This window comes from Heterodontus francisci, unplaced genomic scaffold (assembly GCF_036365525.1).
Source record: "Heterodontus francisci isolate sHetFra1 unplaced genomic scaffold, sHetFra1.hap1 HAP1_SCAFFOLD_59, whole genome shotgun sequence".
NCBI lineage: Eukaryota > Metazoa > Chordata > Chondrichthyes > Heterodontiformes > Heterodontidae > Heterodontus > Heterodontus francisci.
In genome coordinates, this window is record NW_027140758.1 from 1,998,546 (window position 1) to 2,004,928 (window position 6,383).

Genomic DNA, 6,383 nt, shown 5'->3' on the forward strand with positions numbered 1-6,383 from the left:
GAGAGCATTTCGGTGATAGTGATCACAACTCCCGGACCTTTACTATAGTCATGGAGAGGGACAGGAGCAGACGGGATGGGAAAATATTTAATTGGGGGAGGGGGAATTACAATGCTATTAGGCAGGAACTGGGGTGCATAAATTGGGAACAGATGTTCTCAGGGAAATGCATGACAGAAATGTGGAGGTTGTTTAGGGAGCACTTGCTGCGACTGCTGGATAGGTTTGTCCCGATGAGGCAAGGAAGGGATGGTAGGGTGAAGGAACCTTGGATGACAAGAAATGTGGAACAGCTAGTCAAGAGGAAGAAGGAAGCTTACTTAAGGTTGAGGAAGCAAGGATCAGACAGGGCTCTAGAGGGTTACAAGGTAGCCAGGAAGGAACTGAAGAATGGACTTAGGAGAGCTAGAAGGGGACATGAAAAAGTCTTGGCGGGTAGGATTAAGGGAAATCCCAATGCGTTCTACACTTATGTGAGGAACAAGAGGATGGCCAGAGTGAGGGTAGGGCCGATCAGGGATAGTGGAGGGAACTGGTGCCTGGAGTCGGAGGATGTAGGGGAGGTCCTAAATGAATACTTTGCTTCAGTATTCACTAGTGAGAGGGACCTGGTCGTTTGTGAGGACAGCGTGAAACAGGCTGATATGCTCGAACAGGTTGATGTTAAGAGGGAGGATGTGCTGGAAATTTTGAAAGACATGAGGACAGATAAGTCCCTGGGGCCAGACGGGATATACCCAAGGATATTAAGGGAAGCAAGGGAAGAGATTGCCGCGCCTTTGGCGATGATCTTTGCGTCCTCACTGTCCACTGGAGTAGTACCAGATGATTGGAGGGTGGCAAATGTTATTCCCTTGTTCAAGAAAGGGAATAGGGATAACCCTGGGAATTATAGACCAGACAGTCTTATGTCGGTAGTGGGCAAATTATTGGAGAGGATTCTGAGAGACATGATTTATGATTAGTTGGAAAAGCATAGTTTGATTAGAGACAGTCAGCATGGCTTTGTGAGGGGCAGGTCATGCCTCACAAGCCTTACTGAATTCTTTGAAGATGTGACAAAACACATTGATGAAGGAAGAGCAGTGGCTGTGGTGTATATGGATTTCAGTAAGGCGTTTGATAAGGTTCCCCATGGTAGGCTCATTCAGAAAGTAAGGAGGCATGGGATACAGGGAAAGTTGGCTGTCTGGATACAGAATTGGCTGGCCCATAGAAGACAGAGGGTGGTAGTAGATGGAAAGTATTCAGCCTGGAGCTCGGTGACTAGTGGTGTTCCGCAGGGATCTGTTCTGGGACCTCTGCTCTTTGTGATTTTTATAAATGACTTGGATGAGGAAGTGGAAGTCTGGGTTAGCAAGTTTGCCGATGACACTAAGGTTGCTGGAGTTGTGGATAGTGTGGAAGGCTGTTGTAGGTTGCAACGGGACATTGACAGGATGCAGAGATGGGCTGAGAAGCGGCAGATGGAGTTCAACGTAGAAAAGTGTGAAGTGATTCATTTTGGAAGGTCGAATTTGAATGCAGAATACAGGCTAAAAGACAGGATTCTTGGTAGTGTGGAGGAACAGAGGGATCTTGGGGCCCATGTCCATAGATCGCTCAAAGCTGCCACCCAAATTGATAGGGTTGTTAAGAAGGCGTATGGTGTGTTGGCTTTCATGAACAGGGGGATTGAGTTTAAGAGCCGCGAGGTTATGCTGCAGCACTATAAAGCCTTGGTTAGACCTGACTTGGAATATTGTGTTCAGTTCTGGTCGTCTCATTATAGGAAGGATGTGGAAGCTTTAGAGAGGGTGCAGAGGAGATTTATCAGGATGCTGCCTGGACTGGAGGGCATGTCCTGCGAAGAAAGATTGAGGGAGCTGGGGCTTTTCCCATTGGAACGAAGAAGGATGAGAGGTGACTTGATAGAGGGTTACAAGATGATGAGAGGCATAGATAGAGTGGATAGCCAGAGACTTTTTCCCAGGGTGGAAAGGGCTATCACCAGGGGGTATAATTTTAAGGTGATAGAGGAAGGTTTCGGGGAGATGTCAGAGGTAGGTTCTTTGCACAGAGAGTGGTGGGTGCGTGGAATGCACTGCCAGCGGTGGTAGTAGAAGCAGATACATTAGGGACATTTAAGCGTCTCTTGGATAGGTACATGGATGATAGTAGAATGAAGGGTACGTAGGCAGTTTTGATCTGAGAGTAGGTTAAAGGTTCGGCACAACATCGTGGGCCGAAGGGCCTGTACTGTGCTGTACTGTTCTATGTTTTATGTTCTATAACACAGGTGATGGGAGGCTCAGCCTGGCTACGTAATGTTACAAGGACGCTGAGTAACACCATCGACAACGGGACAGAGAGTAAAACACACAGAAAACTAATAGACTGTGAGGAAGCAAAAGTGAGGAACGGAGAGAGAGAGACAACGAAACTGAGATGGAGAAACAAGGCGTTTGTATGATTGTGTTCTCCCTGTTGTGTAACGGTATTTCCTGTTGTGTAAATATGTTTTCTGTTGTGTAAAGATGTACCCTGTTGTTGTGTAAAGGTTTTCCCTGTTATTGTTTTATTTTCTGTTCCTGACCATCTCCTCACTGTGACCATTTGTCCTGCTTTTATTGTGGCCAACATCACCATCTGGTGGTGGAGAGGAGGCTCTGCAGGAAGGGGTTGACAAAGTGGGAGAGACTCGGCTGGTCCGTGTTTGCAGCTTGTGTTCGTGTGAGCACAAGTGATTTGTTACTGATTGATGTGTTCACGAGAAGGAAAAAGCTGATCACAATCGAGAGCATCTTGCAATTATTGGGAAGCACTTGATGTTTTGAAAGTGAACTGTTTGTCTTATTACCAAACATAAATAGCAGAGAATGGTTTCGATCCATCGATCTCTGGGTTATGGGCCCAGCACGCTTCCGCTGCGCCACTCTGTTAACTGTTGGTTTAAATTTTAGCTGCCTGTTAGTGAAATATGTTCATTTCCCCAATGTTTTTATCAAAATAGGATTGTCGTCTGAATGCTCAAGAATCCTGGACTCAGCACAATGACACAAGGACACTGAGTAACAGCACCGACAATGAGGCAGGCAGAGAAAGACGCACAGAAAACCAGGAAGATATTATCAGGACCCAGAAGGGAACAGACAGAGAAAGACACACAGAAAACCAGGAAGAGATTATCAGGACGCAGAAAGGAACAGACAGAGAAAGGTACTGAGCAAACCAGCAAGAGACAGCGAAAGACGGATGATTTATGTAATTGTGTTCTCTGTTGTGTAAAGATGTTCCCTGTGTTCCTTTAAAGATATTTCCTGCTGTGTAATATGTTCTCTGTTGTGTAACTATATTCGCTGTTGTGTAAAGATGTTCTCTGTTATTGTGTAAAATGGTTAAGACTTAAGAAAGGATGTACTGGCATTGGAGGAGTTCAAAAGCGATTCACTCAGCTGATTCCTGAGATGAAGGGGTTGACTTATGAAGAATGGCTAAACAGGTTATTCATTCGTGTTTAGAAGAATGAGGGGTGATCTTTTTGAAACGTACAAGATTCTGAGGGGGCTTAACAGGGTGAAGAAGGGTCTCTGACCTGAAACATTAACTCTGCTTCTCTCTTCACAGATGCTGCCAGACCTGCTGAGTATTTCCAGCATTTCTTGTTTTTATTAACAGGGAAGATGATGAGAAAATGTTTCCACTCGTGGGGGAATCTCAAACTAGGCGACATAGTTGCAGAATAAGGGGACACTCATTTAAAACTGAGATGCAAAGGAATTTCTTCTCTCAGAGGGTAATGAATGTCTGGAATTCTCTACCCCAGCCAGTATTGAAGGCTAAATCACTGAAAGTATTTAAAGAGGATGTAAATAGATTTTTGAAATATTGGAGAGTTGAGGGCTATGAAGAGCTGGCATGAAAGAGGAGTTGAGGTCTGGGGCAGATCAGCCATGATCTTACTGAATGGCGAGGCAGGCTTGAGGGGCCGAATGGCATACTCCTGCTGCTATTTCTTCTATTCTTATGTTATGTTATATCTAATGTATATGTCAGGATGCACGAATGGGAATTCATACTGAAACTTATAAACTCATAATGTGTGTAAATATTGGGCTGATAATTAACTTGAATCTCAGAGTACATTATTGTGGTTAATTCTGTAAGTTTGAAAAGGGAACTCTGTGCCATAATGAAAACAAGAAATGCTGGAAATACTCAGCAGGTCAGGCAACATCTGTACAGAGAGAAGCAAAGTTAACGTTTCAGGTCAGTGACCTTTCAGATGCTGCCAGACCTTTTGAAAGTCCATGTACACCACATCAACAGCATTGCCCTCATCAACCCTCTCTGTTACCTCATCAAAAAACTCCAGCAGGACAGTTAAACATGATTTTCCCTTAACAAATCCATGCTGGCTTTCCTGAATTAACCCACATTTGTCCATGGGACTATTAATTTTGTCCCGAATTATTCTTTCGAGAAGTTTTCCCACCTCCGAAATTGAACTGACTGGGGAGTGAAATGAGGTGAGTTGCTCTAACAGAGAGCCAGCACGGGTTCGACAGGGCGAATGGCCTCCTTCTGTGCTGTAGCCATTCTATGATTGTATGATTCTCGCGACAACTGTTGGTGGAGAGGCAGTGATGCAGGAATGGGTTGACAGAAAGGGGAAAGTCTGGGCTGATGTGTGTTCGGGTTTGTGAATAAAGGTGATTTGGAAGCTGTGTTCCAAATTGAAGTGTTTACTGGAAGGAAGAAGTTGATGTAAATAAAGAGTAAAACGTGTTAAGATGAAGCGTGGTGTGATTGGGGATAGCAGTAAATATAGTGTTGGTGAATTATTTGTGTTAATAAACTTCCACTGCGCCCTCTGCTGCAGGCTGCTGTTTATATCCAGCTGTGTATTAGTGCTGTGTGTTAGCGAGATAAATGTTTGTTTCAAGCTGTTTATAAAGCAATAGCATTGCACTCAAACAGTCCCAGACATAGCAACACACGTACGAAAGCAAAATACTGCAGATGCTGGAAATCTGAAATATAAACAGAAAATGCTTGAAATAGTCAGCAGGTCTGGCAGCATCTGTGGAGAGAGAACAAAGTTAATGTGAGTTAACGAAACAGACATGAACTGTTCACTGTTTCTCTCTGCACAGATGCTGCCAGACCTACTGAGCATTTCCAGCATTTTCTGTTTTTATTACAGCAACACAGGTGTTGGGAGGCTCAGCCTGGCTACACAATGTTACAAGGACGCTGAGTAACACCATCGACAACGGGACAGAGAGAAAAACACACAGAAAACCAATAGACTGTGAGGAAGCAAAAGTGAGGTACAGAGAGAGAGACAACGAGACTGAGATGGAGAAACAAGGCATTTGTATGATTGTATTCTCCCTGTTGTCTAAAGGTATTTCGTGGTGTGTAAATATGTTTTCTGTTGTGTAAAGATGTACCCTGTTGTTGTGTAAAGGTTTTCCCTGTTATTGTTTTATTTTCTGTTACTGACCGTCTCCTCACTGTGACCATTTGTCCTGGTTTTATTGTGGCCAACATCACCATCTGGTGGTGGAGAGGAGGCTCTGCAGGAAGGGGTGACAAAGTGGGAGAGACTCGGCTGGTCCGTGTTTGCAGCTTGTGTTCGTGTGAGCAAAAGTGATTTGTTGCTGATTGATGTGTTCACTAGAAGGAAGAAGCTGATTGCAATCGAGTGCCTTCGGAAGCATCTTGTTATTATGGGTAAAATACTTGATGTTTTGAAAGTGAACTGTTTGTGTTATTTCCCCAATGTTTTTATAAAAATAGGATTGTAGTCGGATTTCTCAAGAATCACGGACTCAGCAACACACGTGCGGACGGACTCACCCTCACTGCGCAATAACACAAGGACACGGAGTCACAGCACAGACATTGAGGCAGGCAGAGAAAGACACACAGAAAACCAGGAAGAGATTATCAGGACTCAGAAATGAACAGACAGAGAAAGGTACTGAGCAAACCAGCTGATCGCAATCGAGCGCATCTTGTAATTATAGGGAAACACTTGATGTTTTGAACATAAATAGCAGAGAATGGTTTCGATCCATCGACCTCTGGGTTATGGGCCCAGCACGCTTCCGCTGCGCCACTCTGCTAACTGTTGGCTTAAATTTTAGCTGCCTGTTAGTGAAATATGTTCATTTCCCCAATGTTTTTATAAAAATAGGATTGTCGTCTGAATGCTCAAGAATTCTGGCCTCAGCAACACACGTGCTGACGGACTCACCCTCACTGCACAATGACACAAGGACACGGAGTAACAGCACCGACAATGAGGCAGGCAGAGAAAGACACACAGAAAACCAGGAAGAGATTATCAGGACTCAGAAATGAACAGACAGAGAAAGGTACTGAGCAAACCAGCA

At 44.4% G+C, this 6,383-nt stretch overlaps 1 non-coding gene across 1 annotated transcript; it reads right to left on the reverse strand.

Annotated features, from left to right (window-relative positions):
* Nucleotides 1–6,041: 6,041 nt before the first annotated feature.
* Nucleotides 6,042–6,113, reverse strand: trnam-cau (transfer RNA methionine (anticodon CAU)). The gene has a single exon. It is a non-coding gene; the product is annotated as a tRNA-Met (tRNA).
* Nucleotides 6,114–6,383: the final 270 nt, after the last annotated feature.